This window comes from Ambystoma mexicanum, chromosome 6p (assembly GCF_040938575.1).
Source record: "Ambystoma mexicanum isolate Mex_15411 chromosome 6p, UKY_AmexF1_1, whole genome shotgun sequence".
Lineage (NCBI taxonomy): Eukaryota > Metazoa > Chordata > Amphibia > Caudata > Ambystomatidae > Ambystoma > Ambystoma mexicanum.
In genome coordinates, this window is record NC_090935.1 from 1,329,133,092 (window position 1) to 1,329,157,946 (window position 24,855).

The 24,855-nt window shown below is 47.3% G+C and overlaps 1 protein-coding gene across 2 annotated transcripts in view; it reads right to left on the reverse strand.

Annotated features, from left to right (window-relative positions):
• Window positions 1–24,855, reverse strand: part of LOC138510377 (coiled-coil domain-containing protein 171-like) — a 3,784,015-nt gene that overhangs the window by 2,366,115 nt on the left and 1,393,045 nt on the right. The window lies entirely within an intron of this gene.

Below are 24,855 nucleotides of genomic sequence, written 5' to 3' on the forward strand. Positions count from 1 at the left end.
CCCTCCTTCATAAACCTGCTGCAACAAAATCAAATTTACGAAATCCATATTGAAAACCAAATCAAGAGGGCAGAACCTCTAATACTCAACAGAACAACCACTCTTCGCCTGTTTGGAGCGATTTCACAATTACAACACATAACAACAACCAAGATTGATTTAATCAGCTTCAAAGATGACAAGCATCTAGACAAAATTGTTGTCGAACTCTTGGACCCAGACGATCAAGAATTGATTGTATGAAAACGTACCCAACTTCTTAAACTTGGCTTCAACTGCTGGGCCACTACATCGACAAGAAAACATCCCGTGAGAAAGCACATGATCGATCACACCAACGAGCACCGAAGAAAAAATGCAAACATGACCTACGCTTCAAAAGCGGAAGAATGGAACAGACATGACCGACCAATCAAAAGAATCTATGATCTAGAATCCTCATTTACAGAAACCATCTCTTCAAGAAGCTCAGTCTATTCCTACTCATAACAACCAATGAATACAAATATCACATGGTCACTCTGTTCATGGAACACAAGAGGAAACCTTCATCTGTTCACTCAGCCCTCGACTGACCTTGAGAAGTATCTAATTATATGTCTACAAGAGACTTGGATTAGCGAAACGCCAGCATGCGACGGCTTCCTCGCCTTTCTAAATCCTGCCATAACCAAAAAACATGGAAGGCCAGCATCAGGTCTACTTACCTTAATCAAAATAACTCCCCAATGGAAGGTACAGACCACCGAAAACATCAACCCTTGGACTCAACTGACCATAATAACAGCGAAGACGAACCAACAACAAAAAGAAAACGATGAAACAAGAATCGCCATACTGAATCTTTACTGGAACCCTGCAGCTGCTACAACTGATGCATTTATTGACGGCGTATTTATTACAATCGACAACCTAGTCGGCATCCATCACCATCTGGAATTTATACTTTGTGGTGATCTTAACATCAATTTAATTACACAAAATGGTACTCCACGATCACCTGAGCAGCTATCGCCTAAAGCATCAAGATGGATGAAAGAAAGACTCACGCGAGATCTCAGCCTTCTAAATCATGCAAAGGACAATTCCACCCCCTTTGTGGCAACATGGAGCAGAGGCTCTTCAGTAGCAATCATTGACTACATATTTCTCTCACAAACTCTGCAAGACTCGGTCGACACAGCTCAAACGATAATCTGTGACAACAGCGACCATGATAAGCTAACAGTCCATTCGCATTCCACCATCAAACAAGACGCACCCTTGAAAGCAGCTGCACTCGAACTTGATGGAACATCCTCAAGGCTATGCATCCCACAAACAGCGTTATCACTTCTTCCGATGAAACTACTCGCCTCAACTAAGCCAGATCTTGAAAAACTGAACTATGGATGGATCTTGCTCCCCTTTCATCAAACAGTCAAAAACCGTCCACAAAGAACTCATTTACACACTTATAACGATGAAATAGCAGAAAAAAAAGGAGCTAGCAAAACGGCTAAGACATCTCAAGAAAAACAAAACAGTAGAAAATACTATCCAGACTGCAAAATTGAAACAATCCTACAACAATTGGAAAAAATCACAATAATCCATCTTGCTGCAAACAGATGCAGAAACAATAATGAAGACTTACCACTCAAACAATACAAGAGAACTTTGGAACCTATTGAATGATAATCGTCAAAAACAACACAAGTTAACAGCCAACGTACCACAACAGACATGGATTACTCATTTCTCGACCATCTATGCAGCTCATCCACACCAATCTGAAGAAGAGCCAATCAAAAACAAACCAAAATGGTCAGTATCCATCTCCTACGAAGATTCACTATACATGATTAAAAGACTCAACTCCTCAAGAGCACCAGGCCCCGACGGACTTTCGAATGCTGTGCTTAAACAAGATCCCTCGGAAGGGGGCGAGCTTCATGTCCCAGATAATTGACATTATAAATGCCCACAATCAAATTCCAACTACCTGGAGAATGGCCACAATAGTTCCGATACACAAACAAGGACCGCGTGACCTGCCACAGAATTTTTGCCCGATCGCCTTACTGGACCCACTCGGGAAACTCTTTGCAACAGCCCTCTTGAGACAACTCACTGCGTGGGGCACTGCCAACGGACGATTTTCAACACGACAAACAGGTTTCACTCCCAACGTTGGAACTAATATCAATCTTCTACTATTGCACCTCATCAAATACGAATCGATCAACAATAAGACCATGATTTACGCTGCGTTTATCGACTTGAAGATGGCCTTCGATGCTATACCCCGGCAAAAGCTATGGGCAAAACTTAAAGCATGCAACTGCCCTCCGAACATTCTTGAACCCATCAGACTACTCTACTCCGACACTTCAATAAAAGTCAGACTCACAAAACAAGGCTTGACCACCGATTCAATAACTACATCCAACGGCCTAAAGCAAGGATGCCCCTTGGCAGCGACTCTCTATAATCTCTTTACATCAGACATTGAACAACATCTGGTAAATAATCGAACAAATCCTCCAAAAATAAATTCAATTCCTGTTCCTATCTTACTTGACAGGACTCCATCTGGGCTACAACTCTCCCTTACAGCACTAAGCAACTACATGAATCAAAATGATCTAATAATCAACATCTCAAAAACAAAGACTATGCTTTTGACGAAACCTCAACCAAAATCAAAACAACAACCATATTTTAACATCAATGGAATAAGACTGGAAAATGTGACAACATTCAAATATCTTGGCATCACTATCAACCAATCAAAGACAGAAGCAGATTGGTTGGATAAAGTGGAACAGAAGGCTCAAGCACTGGCACGACAGGGTTGGATCCTCCATAGGAAATTTGGAAAATGTTCATTTAAACCAATAATTGCGTACTACAGGCAAAAATACATTCCAATAATAACATATGGAACTGAAACAATGATGAATGCAGAAGAAGTAAATTGGGTGAAATTCGAGTCAACTTTCTGGCGCAAGATTCTAACTCTTTCTCAATCGTATCCTATGCCGAGAATACAATACGAATTAGCAACCCAATCCATCGGATCCATGGTACGCTGGAAACGACTGGATATCTATCGCAAACTACTGTCGGACGACAAGACCCCTGCAATCCAAATCTTGAAAACCAACCTAAACACCTTAAATAACACAGTACTAGAAAAATGGAAAAAATCAATCACCAAAGAAATGGACCAGGAAGAGATATCTGAAGAACTCTTAATCATGCGTCCTCAATACGCCAAAACGAAATTACTACAGAACGATTGGATCAAAACCATCGAACAGAAAAACACCTACAAGCAGACGCTGCAATGCAACAAAGATAACAGAAAATTACACGAACCACAGCCATATTTGCTATCATTTCCTGACTCAACCATCAGATCAATATTCTTAAGAATCCGTTTGAATATCTTACCAACAAACCCCTATTTGGCCACAACAAAACAGATTTCAAAAGCACAAAACTACTGCCGCTTCTGTGAAATCGAAACTATAACAGAAACCATATTCCACCTGGTTATGGAGTGTCCGTCTCTTGCATCTCAACGCAAGCAATTTGACTCCCACTTTGACATGACCTCACAACAGATGAATACAGATGAAAGATGGGCTGCTATTCTCAGTGGAAAGAATAACAAATATATATACACAGTCGTCCTCTTTCTCTCCAGCATCCTTGATCTCAATGGAAGAAAACCCTAAAGCACAACAGATCCCGGCTTCCTCTTTTCCCCCTTGTCACTGTCTTTCACACTTTTTCTATATTCTTCACGAATCACAATGATGGAAAAGTTTGATACCAAACTAAAACATCAACAAAAAAAAACCCCTATGGAATTCATTAATTTCATATAATGCCCAAGCCTATTTGATCTAGATAAGGGAATAGTTTCTTACCTGTAACTCCATTTCTCCAGCATTGGTATCTTTCATGGATTCACATGCTTAGAATATTCCCCGTCGTCAGGCTGGGAATCCCCGGTACATTATATAGACCCCTTCCCGTAGGAAAACTTTTTCGACGCTTATGCGTCCTATCCACCTTGTTTTGTATCATGCGTGCCCGCGCCGTCAGGACGCCATGATATAAATACAGGACCCGCCCCCGCGCTCCCTCAGATTTCGGCCCCCAAAGTAGTGGGGGAACCAGTTTGCATGCCGAGGGGAGGCAGGCGGGCGCATGTGAATCCATGAAAGATACCAATGCTGGAGAAATGGAGTTACAGGTAAGAAACTATTCCCTTCTCCAGCATTGGATCTTTCATGGATTCACATGCTTAGAATAGATTACATAGCAGTACCATCCCGAAAAGAGGAGGCGTGCATGCAAACTCACATACTTTCCTCACAATGCCCGTTCCCTATGGTCGTGTACCCATCAGCAATTGTTAACATAGAAAACGAACAATATTCAATCATAATTGCAACAAGATCTAACCCCTCAACCGGGGCTTACCTTATTGGAATAGGTGTCGAAGCACTGCCTGTCCCATCCGAGTATCTTCGGCATGTTGTTGTGACAGGCAGTAATGGCGGGTAAAAGTGTGTGTAGCCGCCCAGGTAGCCGCCATGCAGATGTCCCCCAGAGGGACTCCAGACCACAGCGCCGTCGACGATGCCGCCGCTCTAGTTGAATGAGCTCTTGGGCGTCGCAGAAGAGGCTTCCCAGCCTTGGAATGGCAGTACGAAATGGTAGACGATACCCATCTTGACAGTCCCTGCTTTGAAATGGCTTTGCCTTTAGCACCCAAACCATAGGCCACGAACAATTGCCTCGTTTTCCTGAAAGGTTGCGTGCGATGAAGATAAAACTTGAGAGCCCTTTTCACGTCTAATGTGTGTAACGTGCGCTCCGCTCCCGAGCATGGCTCTGGAAAAAACGTAGGTAAGACAATAGAGGAATGTTTATGGAACACTGAAGGAGCTTTCGGTATGAACTGTGGGTTAGTGGCAAGGACCACCTTGTTCTTGAAAAATCTTAAGTATGGTGGGTCTACCATTAGAGCTTGGATTTCCGAAATACGTCGGGCTGAAGTGATGGCCACCAGGAAGGCCCATTTCCACGACAAAAACTTTAGAGACGATGATGACATTGGTTCAAAAGGAGGTTTCATAAGAGACGCTAACACCAGATTGAGGCTCCACACCGGAGGAAATCTCTTCTCGGGAGGGAAACTCCTAAACAAACCTTTAAGGAAGTGCTTAATCAGGCGGTCGCTGAATAATGGTGCAGAATGTCGTTGACGTGTAAACTTGGAGATGGCGGCCAGGTGTACTTTTATCGACGACACCGATAAGCCCTTTTGAGCTAAGAACAGCAAGTATGGAAGGAGCTGTTCCGGCGTAATCGACTGTGGAACCAAACCTGGTTGATCCACACACCACTGACAGAAACTCCTCCATTTGTACGAGTATGAAGTGTTTGTGGAAGGTGCTCTTGCCGCTTGCAGAATACGACGACACTCCTCCGGAATCGTTAGCTGACCAAATTCGGCGAAGTCAGGAGCCAGGCCGTCAACTTGAGGCTGTCCGGGTCGTGATGCCAAACGATACCCTCCTGTCGAGACAGAAGGTTGGGGATCTTCCTGAACCTCATTGGCTCCGCCGCCGCTATGTGCAGCAGGTCTGAAAACCACACCTGTCTGGCCCAATACGGGGCCACCAGAATCACCCGACATGGGTACTTGAGGATCCATTGCAACGTCCTCCGGATAAGAGGAAATGGAGGGAATGCGTACAGGAATTTGTTCGTCCATGGGAAGGAGAACGCATCCCCCAGTGAGCCCTGCTGAGGCCATCTGCTTGCATACTGCGGGCATTTCCTGTTGTCCTTAGTCGCGAACAGATCGATGGAAGGATGTCCCCACTTCTTGAATACGTGTTGTAGTTGCTGGTCGTTCAGCACCCATTCGTGAACTTCGTTCATTTCCCTGCTGAGGGCATCGGCCTCCACATTTCTCACACCTGGCAGGTGGAACGCCAAGATTAGCATGTTGTGTTGCAGGGCCCAATGCCAGATTTTTTGTGCCTCCATCGACAGGGACCTGGAACGTGTTCCTCCTTGTTTCCTTAGGTAAAACATTGTAGTCGTGTTGTCCGTCATGACACGCACCACAGAGTCTCTCAATTGAGGAAGAAAAGATTTTAGAGCCCACCGCACTGCCCTCAGTTCTAGCAGGTTGATATGCAGGGAGGACTCTTGTAACGACCACCGGCCTTGTACCTGTAACGTATCCAGATGAGCTCCCCATCCGCTCAGCGATGCATCCGTCACCACCGTCTTCTGGAACTCCGGTTCCACCAGAGGCATTCCTTTCGTTAGATGAGTAGAAACTCTCCACCAACAGAGTGCTTGTACCAGTTGTTCGTCGATGACCAGTCTGTCGGACCAGCGACCTTGGCTCTGCGCCCAACGGTCCGCTAGAAATTCCTGGCAAGGCCTCATAAATAGACGGCAGTTGTTTATCAACGGAATGCAGGATGACATGGTCCCTAGCAGGGACATGTATTTGCGCACCGACACCCTGGTACCGCATCTCCATTCCGACGCCTTGCTTTGTAGCTTCTGTATTCTTTCGCTGGATGGTCTTACAAGGCTTGTGTGCGTATGAAACTCCGCTCCTAGAAAGACCAAGGTCCTCGAAGGCTCTACGGAGGACTTGCTGAAGTTTATCGCGAAGCCCAGTTCCTGTAAGAGGGACATCGTGGCCCCCAGACTTTTTCGTGTTTGTTCCATGGACGAACCTCTGACCAGCCAGTCGTCTAGATAGGGATAGACATGGTGACCGTCCTTCCTTAAATGGGCCGCTATAGGGGCCAAACACTTGGTGAACGTCCTGGGGGAGGACTTGAGACCGAACGGGAGGACCTTGAACTGAAAATGCTTTCGCCCGACGACGAACCTTAAATATCTCCTGTGTCGGGGGCGTATTGGGATATGAAAATATGCATCTTGAAGGTCTAGCGACGACAGATAATCCATGGGTTGCACTGACCTGATAACAACCTGGAGCTTTAGCATTTTGAATTTTGAGCTCTTTAGCCATTTGTTGAGTACCCTCAGGTCGAGAATGGGCCTCCATTTTCCATTTGGCTTCTTGACAACGAAGAACCGGGAATAAACCCCTTGTCCTTCCTGTGCCACAGGAACCCGTTCTACCGCTCCTTTTTGCAGCATAAGCGCCACCTCTTGTCTTAGAACTCGAAGGTGGGGCTGGGCCGAAAACACTGGCGGAAGACTTGGAGGCTTGTTTTTGAATTGTAGCGCATGACCCATGCGAATCGTGTCCAGAACCCATCGATCTGTGGTGATGCATTTCCATTGGTCGATATGATGAGAGACTCGACCCCCCAGGACGTTCCGAAGGCCGTCATTGGTTGCTGGTTTGCTTGTCCTTCGTCGACGAGGGACCCGAGCCGCGTCGTCTGGAGGCTTGATAATCTCTGCCTCTACGTGCCGACTGGGATGCACGTCTGTAACCTTGTGAGGAGTATGAGGGCCTGTTAAATCCACGGTCCCTAGAGGCTCCAAAGCGGGAGTTTCCGAAAGCACCCCTGAAGGGGCGAAAAGAGCGAAAACTTCTACCTGTCTGGAGGGCGCCGAGAGACCTAGCGGTATCCGTGTCTTCTTTCATCCCCTTCAAGGCTTCATCTACCTTGTCTCCAAACAGATGTTCTCCTTCACATGGCATGTCTAGGACTTTGTATTGGACTTCAGGTCTGAAAGTAGTACATTTGAGCCACGCTTGTCGACGTAGTACTACGCCATGATTGATTTGTTTGAAACCAGACTCTGCTAGGTCCACCGCAATATTAATTGCGTGGTTCGAGGCCTCCTCACCATCTCGTACTAGCAACATGGCTGCTTTTCGATGTTCTTCCGGCAGATGTTCTAGGATAGGGGCTAGTTTATGCCACATCTCCCTATCGTATCATGATACAATCGCCAAGGAGTTGGCTGCCCTTACCGTCGTGGCGCCGACTGAGAGCACCTTTTTTCCAAAGGCGTCCTGCCTCCTGGCCTCGCTTTCTCGTGGGGTTGAACATTTTTGCTGTACTCTGGCCTTCCTAGCCGCTGCCGCCGATACCACAGAGTCTGACAGAGGCTGTGATGTTAGACATTTTGGAGTGGACTCCGGAGCTTTAAACTTTTTCTCAATACGCCCCTTAATAGCCGGTTCCGAGAACGGATGACGCATCGTCTTGAGGCCTTCTTGCCACACGTGGTCCAGGATTGGGATGGCAAATACCGATTTCCTCCTTTGACCCATGTGATCAAAAAGAAAACAGTCTTTCTTTTGCTCCTCAGGAATTAAGCCGAACTCGGAACACGCTTTTCCCATCATTGCATGGAAGGCTCCCACATCATCCGAAGGAGATGGTTGTGCCTGGCTCCTCGTAGACTCTACCTCTACATCCGAATTCCATGTTGGGTCTCTCGACGGTGACAGGGAAATGTCCGACCCTGAGTCACCTCGTATAGAATCGGACTCCGATAGCTCACCCTCCGCCTGCGCTCGAGGACGATCCTTCACCACCTGGGAGGCCGACGGGCTTTTGGTCGTCGAGCGAGCTGCTTGAGCTTGTTCGTCGACGGAAGGTGCAGAAAATAGCAACGATGAAGTGCCAGGCTGAGGGATCTGCGTATCCAGACGCTGCAGGAGCTTCTGAAGTGTATTAAGCACATTCAGAGACAAAACCGTCTGGGGGGTCAGCAACGTCGAGGATAGAGGGACCACACCCCCACTCGCACTCGTCGTCGACGTATTGGAAGGCCGTAAGCCCAAGTCCGACGGCTGCATAACCATGCCACATTCTCCTTCCACTGACGACACCGACAAGGCCGTGTCTGGCTGCAATAGGACCTCAGGGGGGGACCGGGTCACAAACCTCTGGCTGCCAGGCCATAGATTGAGTCACCGTCGACGAAGGAATCCCCACCGCTGCTGCCTGAATAGTAATAGCCATCGTCAGCGACACCGGGGTCGACGAGCAAGTAGCCGGCACCGAGCCTTTAGACTTCGTAGCTGATTTCGTTGCCGACTTCCCTGCTGAAGAGTCTCGACTCACGGAAGACCTAGGACGGTCCCCTGAGGAGGATTTTGATGCCGCTTGCCTCTCCGTCTTAGAGGATGAGGAGGAGGAGGACTTTTTGTGTGATGAGGAAGACCCAGCATGCTTCCCCGTATGCTTGTCCGCAGGGCGTTTTTCGACAGGCCGCACCTTCTTCGAGGGAGGTTCCGACTTGCTCTTGGAGGCCGTGGAGTCAACTTCTGATGCCGGATAGGCACCCGCTCCGTCGTTAAGCCAGTCGACCAACCTTCTTTTCCGGTCTTTAAGGGTTTTTTGGGAGAAACCCTGGCATATCTCGCATGTATCCACCGTGTGGTGCGGGTGGAGACAGTAGATACAATCCATGTGGGCATCACCTTCATAGACTTTTTTGAGTCCACATGTCGCACAAGGGCGAAATAAAGCTTTTCCGGACATATTTTTTCCAGAATGTAACGTCGCCGAAGCGAAAATACAACCTAATTTCGACTAGCAGTAACCACGAGGATCCCACTACTTTGAAAGATGGTTGAAATCTGAGGGAGCGCGGGGGCGGGTCCTGTATTTATATCATGGCGTCCTGACGGCGCGGGCACGCATGATACAAAACGAGGTGGATAGGACGCATAAGCGTCGAAAAAGTTTTCCTACGGGAAGGGGTCTATATAATGTACCGGGGATTCCCAGCCTGACGATGGAGAATATTCTAAGCATGTGAATCCATGAAAGATCCAATGCTGGAGAATTAGTCTTCTTTACACCAGTAACACCGCATATGTACGGTATGGCCTGGGAGGCGAAAACACAAACCCATGTGTTGTTACGTAGGGGGTGAGGCAGGGTTGTCCCTGGACCCCCTCCTATTCAATCTGTATATACAAAAGATCATCAGCACGCTGCTAGTAGACTGTCAGGACTGCCCAAAGATGGCTGTGGACAAGTGCACTGCATTGTTTTATGCGGATGACGCTGTTTGATTGTCAACGACGCCAAAAGGGCTAGAAAATTAATTGCCGATCTTTGTGGCAAAGTACAATGTGCTGAACTTGAATCTGAATATATGATATGATAGGTTATTTATAAAGCGCTTAATACCCAGGGGTTTCTAAGCGCGGACTCAGGGATCGAACCTGTGTTGCTCCATGTCGTCTCGTTTCCAAAGCGAGCACCCTGCCCCTGAGCTACCTTCCGAGTCACAAGACAGTAGAAAAATTAAAGGTGATGGTGTTTAAACCACGTTTTGCAAAAACAAAATCCATGGTGCTGAAGGTGGATGGAGTACAATTAGAACAAGTCAAATACCTAGGGGTTCGTTTTCAAGTGAGTAGAGGTTGGGTCGACCAGGTTAGCCGTTCGGGCTCTAAATTAGAAAAACTTGGGGGTCAATCCAAGCCTTTCATGCAAGACATGGTCGTGGAGCTATTTCTCCTGCCTTAGACCTATATGGAAAACAAGCTGTTCCCACCGTTTTATATGGGGCAGAAATATGGGGGTACACAAGCCTCTCAAAATTGACAACTGGTGAGCATAAGTTCATGAAATAAATGCTCCTGCTGCCAAAGAGTGCACCTACTGCAATAGTAGCCTTGGAATTAGAGATAACGCTGGTAGGGGTCTTGCGGTCACTGAGCCCTGTGCTATATTGGCTGAGATTGTGGAACCAAGACGGGCTAGAGAAATACAGAGATGCATTATGCCACCTGATGGCCATGGATGGAGGAAAATCAATTGATTGTTTGCCCCATATTAAAAAAAGTGTTGGGGAAGGTGACCTTTGGGATAACCCCCAAAATCAGCCAAGAGGAAAGAGGAAATCCATTAGAAAAGGAATAATTCAAAGGGCAAGGAAACAGTTGATGTATGGTGCTAGGAAAACTGAAACAAGGACCTATATACCTACAAGTTTGTTCACAAGGCGAAAAGTCAGATTTAGATTTAGATTTCATTACACCACCATATGAATAATCTCTTTATATTCAAGTGAGAATGGGAATTCTCCCTGCAGCTGCCTTCACGCAATCTTGGAATGGATCCATGTCGGATCAATGTGTCATGTGTGGGGCGGCAAGAGAATCAATGCTGCATTTTATGTTAATTTGTGCAAAAACAAAGCACTTGAAGGACAGATATTTAAAGCCAATCTTGAACGATGTAGGAATTAGGGATATAAGATCATCTATGAGATTCCTACGGCAGAGTTTGCTCACCTATGTCATCTTCGCAACAGGCTGCTTCACATAGATCCATTAAGGAAGAAGCTGCTGAAACCAAACATATAGCAGGCTGTGAGCAAGGCTCTCCTCTTAATTTTTTATTAATGCTTTTTCTATTGTTCGGTATTGGTAACTTATCGGTATTCAGTAACTTATCAATGTGCTTAATATTATCCAAAGCACAAACTCTGCCATTATATTAGTCGGAGACCTACATTTGTGGAAAGGTAATATTAAAGATAAAAAAGCCAAGGAGTTGGAAAATATGCTCAGTAAAAATAACATTCTGGTGCACAACAATGACCCTACACATGTTAAAGGCAACATCCTGGACTGGATGGCGAGCTATAACATTGCCAAAAATTATCACCGTACCATGTATATGGTCTGATCATTTTCTGGTCTCAAGTCAAATACTGCTCCCACCCGTGCATAAACACAAACATGAACCCCTGCAAAATTATGCATAGGAACTATAAGGCACTAACCACAGATAAGCTAACTGAATGCTTGACCTCTCTTATGCATACTACGAGTGATTCAGACCATCCGGATCTACTTGTGGAGAAATATAATACCCAAATGGCTATCTTACTGGATGATGTGGCCCCTATGAAACCTAAAACTACGAGGAAATCCACGCGTCAACAAAAATGGTTTACACCACAGCTCAGAGCGTGATTGGCTTAAAGATCAAAACTCGAAAAATAGAGCCATCTGGAAAGCACATGCGAAAGTATACAAAGAAACAATCATGGAAGCCAAACGGACCTATTATCACGATCAAATTGACTCAGTCAATAACAACACAAAGGAACTTTTTCGTCTCTTCAGGTCCTGGGAGAAAGCAGAAGTTTTAAATCACTCAATTACACCTACTAAAGAGGACTGTGTTAGAACGCAGAAAGCCTTTTCTGACAAACTTACATGCGCTCAAGACAAAATTCTGAGACAACTACATAACCAAACCCTCGACACTAATTCCTCCATAGCACAAGGGGCAAAACCGAACCATATGATTAATCATATTGAATCGCAAAAGGAGGACCTAAAATCAACCGATACTGGTTTCAAATTTCCAGAAATTACAGTCAGTGAGGTTGAAAATACCATGAGAGCTATGAACCCCACTAGCTGCCCAGGGGACCTTATCCTGTCAAAAATTATACTAGACCATCAGAGCATCTTTGCACCATTTCTGTGCAGATTTGTAAATGCCTCCTTCAGGCATTGCACAGTTCCACAAGCCATTAAAACAGTGACAGTTACCCCTCTTCTAAAAAAAGCCGGCCTGGACCCCAAGGATGCCACTAACTATCGACCAATACCTAACACCCTCTTTTTCTTGAAATTGGTAGATAAGGTTGCCACTACACAACTTCAATCTCACATTGAAAAAAAAAGTAGGCTGCATGAGAGGCAATCAGGTTTTCACCGTTTCCATGGCACAGAGAGCGCCTTGGTTGATCTTCAGACCCACATGCTGTCTTTAGTTGAGAGATGTAGATCAGGCCTGTTAATTTTACTAGATCTCAGTGCAGCTTTTGATCTTCTGGATCACAAGATCTTACTACACAGACTACTTGATACAGGGGGCTTGGCCACCGTGACCGTTAACTGGGTCAGATCCTTCTTGGAGAGTCGTAGATCCAGGGTACATTGGGGTGAGGCTTTCTCGGAAGTAGAAACTATCCTATGTGGCGTCCCACAGGGAGCATGTTTGTCGCCCTTGCTTTTCAATATTTATATCGTCCCTCTTTGTAAAGAACTGGAGAAGCTGGGCTATTTCTTTACAAACTATGCCGACGATTTCCAGCGGTCAATGTAACTATCAGGAGACCATCAAGCAGACCAACTTAAACTTAATGAGGTATATAGAGTAATAAAAGATTGAATGACCACAATCTGGCTATGCTTGAATGCAGGAAAGACGGAACACATGATCTATGGGTCCAAAAAATCGAGAGAGGCATTAGCCCCGGTTTTCTCTGGCTTCCTGGTTGACGACAGTCTCATCAAAGTAGTTGATAAAGTGAAGACACTAGGTGCGTACATGGAGGCCTCCCTGGATGCAGGTGCACATGTAGACGCCATTGAAAAAAGCTCGCAATATCATCTGCGAGTTTTGAGGCAGGTCGCCCCTCTAATTGCAAAAAACAACCGAGCCAAGCTAGTCAGAGCTGTGATTCTACCACGCGTGGACTACTGTAATGCTCTATTGGGGGGGAGCTAGTAGAGAAGACGTCCTTAGACTGCAGAAAATTCAAAATGCCTCGGTGCGTATAATCTACAGTATGAAAAGGCATGAACCCACCTCCGATGCCAGAAGGGAGCTACACTGGCTTCCGATATCAGCCAGGATCTCCTTTAAAATGCTAACACTGGGTCACAAATGCATTTATGGGACAGCCCCAAACTATTTGAAGGACAAAATCTCGGTTTACCAACCTGCAAGAAACCTTCGCTCTACATCCACCCTATGTCTGCAGGTGGTAAGGACAAAGAGAGCCCGTGAAAATGGACGTTCCTTCCTGGTGCTCGTGGTTAAGGCCTGGAACAGCCTTCCGCTGGGGCTCTGAACAGAAAGTAATCATCTGGCGTTTCGGAAGCTCCTAAAAACAGAACTGTTCATTTAACTCTATCTTCGGTTATCCTCACTGATCTTTTTGCTTGTGAAGGAGCAATTGGATGCCTTAGGGTTTTAGCGCTACAGAAATGTTATAACATTAACTAACATTGGGATTACAGTATAGACATGCATTTTTAAAATTATGAACTTCGTATAGAATCGTTTCTGTTTTCTTTTTATTACTAATACTTTTTGTCCATTGTCTAGCCCTGAAATATAGATTATATATGACTTTTATTGATTGTAACATTTTTTGAAATTAATTCTTACTTCTTTTTACGTGGATGTATGTATGTTATGTATTAACTTGAAAATGTGTATATCGAATAAAATTATGTTGACTAACTGTAAAAGAATAGTTTTCAACCAGAGGAAAAGATCAGGAGAAAGTTGGATGTCTGCGCTTAGTGCAAGAGAAAACACATCCCAGAGAACCTGACAGATCTACTACTGGACAGCAATACTGCTGTGGGCCTACACCCACAATATCTGGAGCTGCCAATTATTATCATTTTTGTGTAAATGATTAACATTAGATATTATCAATAACGTCCCTATGTACTTTTATCACTAAAACAAGAAGCATGTTTACTTGCTTTATAGAGCCTCTTTATACTCATAAATAGAGATACACACATGACACTCTCCCTCGTTTATTTAGCATTTAGGTATATTTCGGGCCTCATCAAGAGGTTGGTGGTATCCCGGCGGGTAATAGCACTGGGATACCGCCAACGCAAATAGCGTTACTGCTACTCGGTCCGGCGCAATTTGCACAGTATCACAAGTTGCGGTATGGCGGTAACTCCCCATTCCCCATGGGGTCCATTGGACCCAATGGGGGTTTCCGGCACTATTAGCGCTGGCACAATTAGCGCTGTGGTAATAGCATCGAATATGGGCAGAAAGAGGAGAATTTTACTGCCAGCAAAAAGCTGGAGGTAAAACTCTAACTTTCTGCGCAACTCGAGATGGGGGGGACCTTTCAATGCGGCAGTAATAGTGTTACCGCCGCATTTAAGGGCTACCGCCAAACTTGCGATGAGGCCCATACTCTCTTGTAGATATAATATAAGAGTATTGAAAATAGAACACCCCAACAATAAACACTTTCAAATATTAGTCATAATGTAGTGTAACATGGTCGTAGCATCCTACGCTTGCCTTTTTCAGTTTTAAGTATCTATAGCCTACAACCAATCAACAATGTGTATATAAACCTAAAATATACCACAGTAAAATGTATGATTTGCTCACAGTAGTGCAGTCAGGATTGGTGAGCCATTCGGCAGATAAGGTTATACCCTGCACCCCATCATGCCGGTGAGCACTGTATACTCCATAAATGGAAAGGGCTAAATAACCTCTTTCAAAAGCCCATAGCTTCTAAAGGTTGTAACCGAAAAAGCAATCAAATATATAGGTTAAAGAGGGAGCGTTCAAAACCCCGAGCAAAACTGTTGCAGGCTAAGGCTGCTCCCTTGAGAACTGGAAGGTTAATCCGAAATATGCCTGCCACAGATCACCATAGTGCTTTATAAACCCAGGCACGGGGTGCGTTTTTCCCCTAAGTGCAGACAGAGCGATTTACAGGAGCCATGGTGGAGCGGCTCGATATTGGCATCAGTTCAGATGGATTTCTAAACTCTGACTTGATGGGCAGAAGTTTAGGAGGCCACCCTAGTTTAGTGGAACAGGGGAACCTTCTTGACAAACCAGACCAATCTACGGTAGCTTTGCAGGCGGTCAAGACTAAGGGCCTCATTACGAGGTTGGAGGTAATGGAAAAACGATGCCGGAAAAGCATTACCGGCATCGCTTACCACTCAGGACTATTATAACCCCGCAACCCGCTATTAGCGGCACCCTAAATAACGGTGCCTCTAATAGCGGCATGGGCGCGTACACGCGCCCCTTCAGGGAGCAAATACCGGCATGCCGGTAATAGGAGGACATCACAACCCACGCGGACATGCAAACACTGGCATCCTGAAGCCGGTAATCAGGGGCTGCACAATGCCGGCCATACAGGCCTCACGGACCACCCGCAAACAGCAATCAGCAATCAAGCTAACTGCCAGAGGCGCACACAATCACCACAGGCTGGGCCAGTATTAAATGAGTACACCCACACACAACACCCCTTCCTACACCAAGATGCTACCACTAGCTGTTGCAATCATGGCACTGGAGGACATGCCTATACTGCTACAACTACAGCAACAACACAAACTACAACAACAACTACAGCAGCAACCACAGGCAGCACATTGGAGACGCAGGAGTAAAAGGAGGGTGAGACAGCCAGCAATTATCACCAGCGCAGCCAGCAGAGCCTAGTAGGCAGCCACCAATCCCTTGCATCAGACCCAGTCCATTCAACCTAACCCCTGAGCAGATCCACACCCTGTACCGGTTGGACCGGGACACCATCACCACCATAGTGGACATGATACACAACGACATTGGCAGCCTCATAGAAATATGCACTGCCATCCCCCCGCTACTAAAGGTGGTGTCTGTGCTCCACTTCCTGGCCACAGGTACCTATCAACACACAGTGGGGCAGCTGCATTGCAGTTCGCAACCACTATTTTCAAAAATGCTGAACCAAGTGCTGGATGCCCTCCTGAAGCACGCAGGCACCCACATATCCCTACCACGGACTGCCTAGGAGATACCTGACACCAAAGTAGCTTTCCATGCACTGGCAGGCATGCCCAATTGTGTTGGTGCCCTGGACTGCACCCATGTGGAATTGGTAGTCCCCCATGCCATAGAGGCGGTGTACCGCAATCGCAAGCAATACCATTCCATCAATGTGCACATGGCATGTGACTCTGGCAAGATCATCACACAATGCTGCGCCCGATTTCCGGAATCAACACATACCCCGTCACATGGAGCGACATGCTGTACCACGTGCCTGGCTGCTTGGTGAGTTGCCTGAGTGGGCCATGGCAGTGCAATGGGCTACTGATGTGTAGAGATGCATACTCCACCTGGGTGGGAAAGGGCAGGGGTGCATTCTCCACCTGGGTGGCAATTGATGGTGATTGGAGAATGCATGCAGAGCTAGACACTCCTGACATGAATCTCCCAAAGCCTACATGACACATCACTGGCAAACATTTTACCAATTATGCATATCGATGACGACAAGCAAGAGGCACAACCAGGCCACCATGGGTATGTAAAGCAATGCATGACTGAACAGGATAGCAACTGCGCCAATGTGGCTAGTGTGACCATGCACAGTGTATAATACACAGCATTAATGGGAGGATAAACATTGTCGTACAACCACAGTACATCCGCCTCAGCATGCATTATTCCACCCTGCATCGTATATTGAACGCCACCCAGACTACCACATCTCATAGCAGTATATTATGCATCTAGGTAACATTCTTGCATACGTACACGGACATGTGCATGTCCACACCAAATAGCTGGGGCCATGACTGTGCTTCCTGAAGGAGGCTTCTCAGAGTGACACACAACTATTTGTATTAGCTTGTAGGTGATGGAGGATATCCCTTGAGGCCGTGGCTACTTACCCCTGTCCGGAACCCGCAGAACAGCCATGAAGAGGAGTACAATCGTGTTCACACCGGTACCCGTGTTGTGATTGAGCAGACATTTGGCCTTTTGAAGGCACATTTCCGCTGCCTAAGCAGGTTTGGTGAGGCACTCCTTTATAGGCTGAGAAGGTGGCAAAGATCACCAAGGCCTGTGTCATGCTGCACAACATGTGCGTCCGGAGAAATGCACCACTGCCACCTGACATTGACATGCATGCACCAGGTGAGGATGATGAGGATGGAGAGGGAGGTGAAGTAGCCCCCCTGCCAGTACATGATGCACGGGATGGCTATGCAGTACGCCAAGCACTGATTCACGAATACTTCTGAACCACAGGGACTATGAGAGACATGTGTCAGTGACACACTGGGTCCATGTGGACATGCACACAGGGATTGTTGGGAGTTGGCCACTGAACACCGTCACACATTAAATGGATATTCACAAAATGAACAATGTCCAGCCATAGAATGTTTTTGCACGCAATGGGTGTATTTGTTAAAACAGCAAAAATGTGAGCACTCCCCCCCCAATCCCCAGTGAACTCCCAACCCACCCAAGAAACCCCAAAAACCCCCAGTGAACTCCCAACCCACCCAACAAACCAAAACCCCCAGTGAACTCCAAACCCACCCAACAAACCCCAAAAAAAAACCAATATACTCCATGAAATGCTCCCCTTCACCCACAACCATGTGTCCCACTCCCATTGTCTGCCCACACTACTTCTGGGACTTTTTGCTGTCTGGGAGTGGCATCTCGGAGTGCCGTGCACTCCTTCGGGTCTGGCGCACAGGGCTGGTGGGGAGTGGTGGCTGTCGATGTGTCCGAGGCAGGTTCCACGCCTGCTCCAAGGCGTGGCTGCTGCATGTGGAGCAGGATAGAAGTGAGTACTTGTGTTACTGCCCCCAGACAGTCCCTCATGAGCACATCTGACGCATTCACAGCAGCTGTGTTTGCTGCAATGGCCGTTGTGGACCCCCAATGGCAATTGCGATTCCCCGCCTTATGTCCTCTCCATCAGCAATGTACTGCCGCAGGAGCTCCAACATGGCCTCCTGTCGGGCCTCCACCCTCAGACGCAACTCCAGGGTGTTGGTGGGAGCTGTAGTGGTGGGTGGTGCACTGACGGGACTGTATTCTGGGTGCTGTCCTCCTCGATGGTGCTCAGGTCCGAGTCATGGAGGCAGGGATCATCACTGCTGTAGGTGGTTGAGGGCTCGATATGGGGCGGTGGGGTTGGCAGGGGGCTTGGGCTGGGTGGACAAGTCACTTTTGTGACTCCCTCATGGTCCACATTGCCATCAAAGACATCCTCGGTGGTGGCCGGCACATGTAGGGCCTCCCCTCCAACTGGTATGGGTGTGGGCTGCTGGGTCTGATGTGTGTCCGGCACACTGGCAGCAGGTGTTGGTGGCTGTGTTTCCACTCGGTCAGGCACACTGCCTGTGGGTATGGACTGCTTGTCTGTGGCCCTTTTCTTTTGGTGGGACATGGATGGCCTTGCAGTGTTCTCTTGCCTGGCATCTTCCTCATCGGTGCCTGGGGGTAGAAGAGATGCAGGGCATCAGTGATGGTGTCACATGCCAGAGACATACAATTGTGCTGTTCAATATTCATGCATTCATGTCTTACAGGTGTGTCACACAGGGTGTTCTGAAGGGGCATTGTGGCCTTCACTGCATGGCAGGTGGCATGCCGTTGATTTGGGGTTTGTGTGATGTGTTACATTGGCACGGTCCAGGTGTGTTGGCCGTGTGTTGGTTATGGGATTGGCACTAAGCATGCATTTCTGTGTGGCAGGGTTTGGGCCGCAATCTGGACTTGGATATGTTGATGTGGTTGTAGGGACGTGCATTGCCTTGCCTAGTCTCTCTCCCACATCACTTGTGCTATGTCATGGTTTCCCCTACAGGGATGTGCAGGGTCACTCACCTCCTTCTGGGGATGATGCCGCACCCATCTCCATCTCCCCGAATCCCTCAATCGACTCTGGATTGATGAAGCTGCTAGCAGTCTCCTCCCATGGCATCATCTTTGCAGGTGAGTGGGGACCCCCGCCTGTGGCCATGGCTGCCCTCCTGTTGCTTGACATGATGTTGTGGACCCTCAAGCGGAGGTCGTCCCACCTCTTACGGCAGTCCCTGATAGTACGTGGGGTGGTCCCCACAGACGACACCTTGCGGGCTACCTCCTGCCAGATTTCCTTTTTCTTCTGCTGGGTCTCACGCTTCATATCATGTGATTTAATGAAGTCTGCATGTGCAGCAAGAGTGTCTGCTAACATGTTCAATTCAGCGTCCGAGAAACGTGGTTTTCGCTGCCGGGGGGTGGTCTTCCGGGTAGCCTTGGACATCCTCAAACTATTTCCAAAGAGCGCAACAGGAATCGACTGGTGGTTTGGGAGGAGTGCAATGGATTGTGTTTTTAAAGATGGCCGCCGGCCCATTTCCCGTTCCGACGCGATGATGTTATTTCCGGGTCCGGTTTTACGAGCCCAGTATTAGCATGTTGGTATTACCGGGTCAGTATTTAGGGGTTCCTCCTAGGCGGTGGAGGTATCGGCGGGTCCCGTGATGGCGCTATCTGGGGGTTGGAGGGCCTTTTGCAGCATGCCGGTATAGTCCTTACCGGCATGGGGGTTCGCGCATGCTCGCGCACTTGTAATCAGCCGCAATTAGCGGCGTCATGCGAGCACGGATCCGCTCGTTCCGCCATGCCGGTAATGACCCCGTTTTTACCGCGCTACTCGTAATGAGGCCCTAAGTCTCGGGAGGGGTGAGAGTGATCAGAAGCCCACAATCAGCACACACAGTAAAACTCCACAGAATACTCTTAGACAAGTGTATATCAAAATATACATTAATTGTGGGCCTTACAACTAAACACGAGTAAAATCACAGTAATAATAAACAGTTACCACACACGCCTTACACTATTTACCACATATGCGAATACGATTCGCCTAATGCGGATAAGGAGGAGAACACAACCACAAAGAGGTAAGTTAACTCAAATATCGCATTAGGCAGTTCTTCAGAGTCAATCCCTAGCTTATGCAGTCCAGCCCTACGAAGTGGGGAGCCTTGTGCTCAAAAGTACAGCAGGGCATAAACAACGCGCGGTCATGTGCCTAAAAGCGAAAGCAGGTTCTCTTCAGGAAGCTGTAGCAGTTCAAGAAGGTTTATACACAAAAGAGAAGGTTCATATAATTTCGTCCCACAACTTTCTCATCTATAATGATGTGGTGCTGTATAACTTCCTTTCACCATTAGTCCTGAAAAAAATAGACTTGGTACGCAATTCATTTGAACAAATTTAACAGTTTTAATTAATTCTCCAATATAAAAGATACTCCTAAAAGGTTCTAAAAAACAGGACCCAGGATTTCACCCACATGTTGGGTATATCATGAACTTATTCGACTAATTTACAAACAATTTCACAAACATCAATGATTTTGACACACTATACACTCTAAAAGTGCCATTTTCCAAACACATATCCCCACATGTTTCAGTTCTTCTTGGCTGAGGATGCATGAACTTTCTTTTCTTCAGGGGAGTGTTTATTTTCAAAAACATTTCTTTATCACCACCATGCAATCCATGGTCGAAAGAGGATTCCAATTTCGGGGGGGGGGGGGGGGGGGGGCGGCGCTGTTGCGCTCGTGAGAAATGGCTTCCTGAGTGAGGAGCCTGGGACGATCCTCAAGCCTGATCCTGTCTACGTGGTACTGCGTTTCTGCACAAAAAACAACCGATATGCACCATTGGACCCATTGCAGCTGCTGCCCGTTATTCGACTCCTGAAGTGGGGCTGTTGCAAAATAAATTAACCTTTTGGGACACCGGCTCATCTCTGCACGGCAGCCTGCCCCACGCTTCCATACAAAGCAGTCTCCAGTGCACTCGAGGAGTGCGGATCGAGGGCCCTGCTGGGACAGGGGTGGACAACAAACCATACGTGACGCAGACTGGAGCTGTTCCGCTCCTCTGAGACAACGCTTGTGGACACCATACCCTCCCAGCATTGTGCGCAGCGAGGGTTTTTGCTGGAGATCCTCACCCGACTCTTGCCACGGACCGGGCTCACTCACCACCCCACTACTCAGGGAGACCTCAACCGGACCTCACTGGCAGCTCGCCAGACGCCCCGACTCGGAGACGTGAGGCCCCCAGAGGACTCTGGACCCTGGACCCGAAGGACTCCTCCCTCACCACGGTGGCAGATGCTCGCTGCCCACCGCTGCTGAATCTGACAGCACAACGGGAGGTAAGAGAACCGAGCTCCCCTGACACTACATGAAGACACGAGCCACGCAGCTTCCCGGCCCCTTCTCCGCGCACCACACTGCGCAACTATCACCCTGTTAACCCTGAACCATACGAGGGAGACATCTTTCCTCCGCATGCTGCCTGGCCTACACCTTATCAACAGACACACTGCAGTGTGATGTATCCACTGAAGGTCTCTGGGCTCCTTGGAATCGACCCTGTAATGGGTGGTGGACCCCTGCGGTAGTCTCCGCCTGCTAGCTAGGGCTGACATAGCCCTCGCCTTCACCCATCCCGCTATACAGGTATACAGGGGCACCCACAGGCCACGCAGACACGGACTGCGCTAGCACTCACTCCTAACTCTGCCGGTGCATCCGGCCTGGGCAACTCTCCACAACTCCAGCCCCCAGCCATTAACTATACTTATTCCCTCTGCTATTGGTTGACACAGCTAGCTGAACTCCTCTGTTAAGGGGCAATAACAATCCTTGTGCATATGCTCTGTGAGGTAATGACGTGGGAAGCTACAATCCATTCCATAATGCTGGGTATTCAACAGAGTGGTAACGTGCACCCTCAGGATCCTGCTAACATCTTCTACATTTGATACTCACAACTGAGTGTTCCCCTCCCACTTCAACACAGATCCACCTAACAGGGCACCTACCCTGAATAACTACAACCAGCCCTTAACAGTTTTTGGAACTCTCTCAGAGCACTCCCTAGCGTTGACACGCCTACGTAGCATGCCCAGAAGGAATAACAAGAGGCAAAGCTCCATTAATATATTTACAAAACCCTCCCAGAAGTCAATGGAGTCAAGGCCAGACCCTGAGACAGCTACAACATCTGCTCCGGACAACCAAGACTCCGCTAAAATGTTTCAGTACATGCGGGAGGGGTTCACCGCACTCCACTCCAAGCTAGACGACATGAGTGGGACAATCTGCTCCATCAAGGCACACATGTAGAGGACTAACAGCCGTGTCACTGAGGTATACAATAGAGTCAGCACCACTGAGGACGACATCACCTCCCTTAGAGCTGAGGTAAATGTGCTAGGGTCCAGGAGGTCAGCAGGAAGAATGATGATCTTGAAACTCGGTCTAGGAGCAACAACATCTGTATTATTGGGGTACCCGAGGACAACATTGATGGCTCTATGGAAGAATATGTAGAGCAGACTCTCCTTTCCCTGCTGGGCTCCCCCAAACTCTCCCCTTAATTCACCATTGAGAGAGCCCACCGTACCCTCTCTGCTAAACCTAAACCAGGAGCCCCTCCCCGCACAATTATCGCAAGGGTGCTGAATTATCGCGATAGAGACACACTACTGAGTGCTGCAAGAGCCAAGGGCGAGCTGCTCTTGGGATCCTCAAGGATTCACCTCTACCTGGATTTTTCTGCAGCCGTTCAACAGGAACGCAAACCCTTCCAATCTGTGAAGAAGCGGCTGCGTGACCTGGGTGTGAAGTACTCCATGCTATACCCAGCCAAGCTCAGGGTTGCACACGCGAACCGGACCCTTTTTTTTTACTATCCCAGAAGAAGTAACCAGAATCATAGAGGAACACTTCCATGGCTGATCCCGGCATCCTGAAAACCTTGATGTACATATCCTTCTGTACGCATTGGGCCCCTGCCCCTATACTAAATCTACCTGCGTGCTATTTCCTCATACAACCAACGTCAACACAGGGCCCCCGGTCCAGGTCTTATCCTGGAGAGACTGTTCCGTTGACCTTCTACTGAGTCGACAACCCCTTCTTCAAGCTCTAACCTTGGAGAGATCCGCGCTCTGTATCCTTTGCTGGACCGGCCCCCCTGGGGAGGGACAACCCCTTTGTTGTACACCTGGTTTCTGAAATGTGGACTGTTCTATACTCATACCACAGCAATCTAGTCATTGTTTGGCTGACCTATGCACCTTCTTAAGACTTTTTTTCCTGATGCGTGTTCCCGGAACAACTTCATGGTTGACCTCCTTACAACCCAATACATCGGTTCTCCCTTTCACATTGGCCGTGCCCTGGGGGGGCCCGCATCATGTAACGCCCTTTCCTTTACACTGGCCCATTTGTGCAGCCACTTGACTTCATCTAGTCTCTGTAATGATTAATTGTTTTAGTGCTCATATGCCACACGACCTAGTCACTAACCCAGCACGAGCGTACCCAAGCTTGACTGGCGCTAAGGCCCCCAGGTGAAGTCGCCATGGTTATGTTTGTGCTTATTTCCGGGTTGGGATTCATTCTTCCGATTGGGGGAGGGATGTGGGTGAGGGTGGGTAAAGTTGCTATTATCATTCTATTTGAAAGAGGGATGAAGTTGAGAATGTATGAGTTGAGATGTTATTCCAAAAAATGCTTGGCAGCTATGATGGAAGAAAAGCGAGAGCCTATTCCGTTATGGACTGTTTTGTTACATTGACATATCTTGTTCCGAATGTGGATTCCGATAGATCAAGGCAGATGTAGGTTCTGCTTGTCAAATGAGGAGTCTTTAAAGCATCTGGTTATGGATTGCGTCCCATTACACCTGCTTAGGGTCAAATATCTGGAGCCTCTCAATGTCAATTCCATCACATATGATGAAGAACGGGCATGGAAACGATGTCTGAGTATTCAAACCATCCACGAGGGCTTAGCCTTATCTGGATTTATTAAAAGCCTAACTCTGTAACATTGAGCAAACAATTTTTCTCATTCTGTTCTATATCATATGCTCTGACATTTATATGGTGATGGCTCCAGTTATAAGATTTGAATACCATTTTTCACCAAGTGTAAAGTCTGATTATATGGCTTATTGTATTGATCATTTTCTTTTCTGTACTCTCTTTTCATTGTTGACGGTATTAATGGAACAGATGATTTGGAATTTGTATTTTATTCTGTGAATTTTTAAACATTTTATTTGTCTTTGATTTTTTGTAAAGCTTTGAATAAACTGAACACAAATAAAATTAAAATAAAATAAAAAAAGGAAGTTTACTTTCAGTTCAGAGCCACATGAGCAAAGCATTGTGGGTATGAAAAATGGCTAACATGCAAACTTTGAGCTCCAAAAAATTG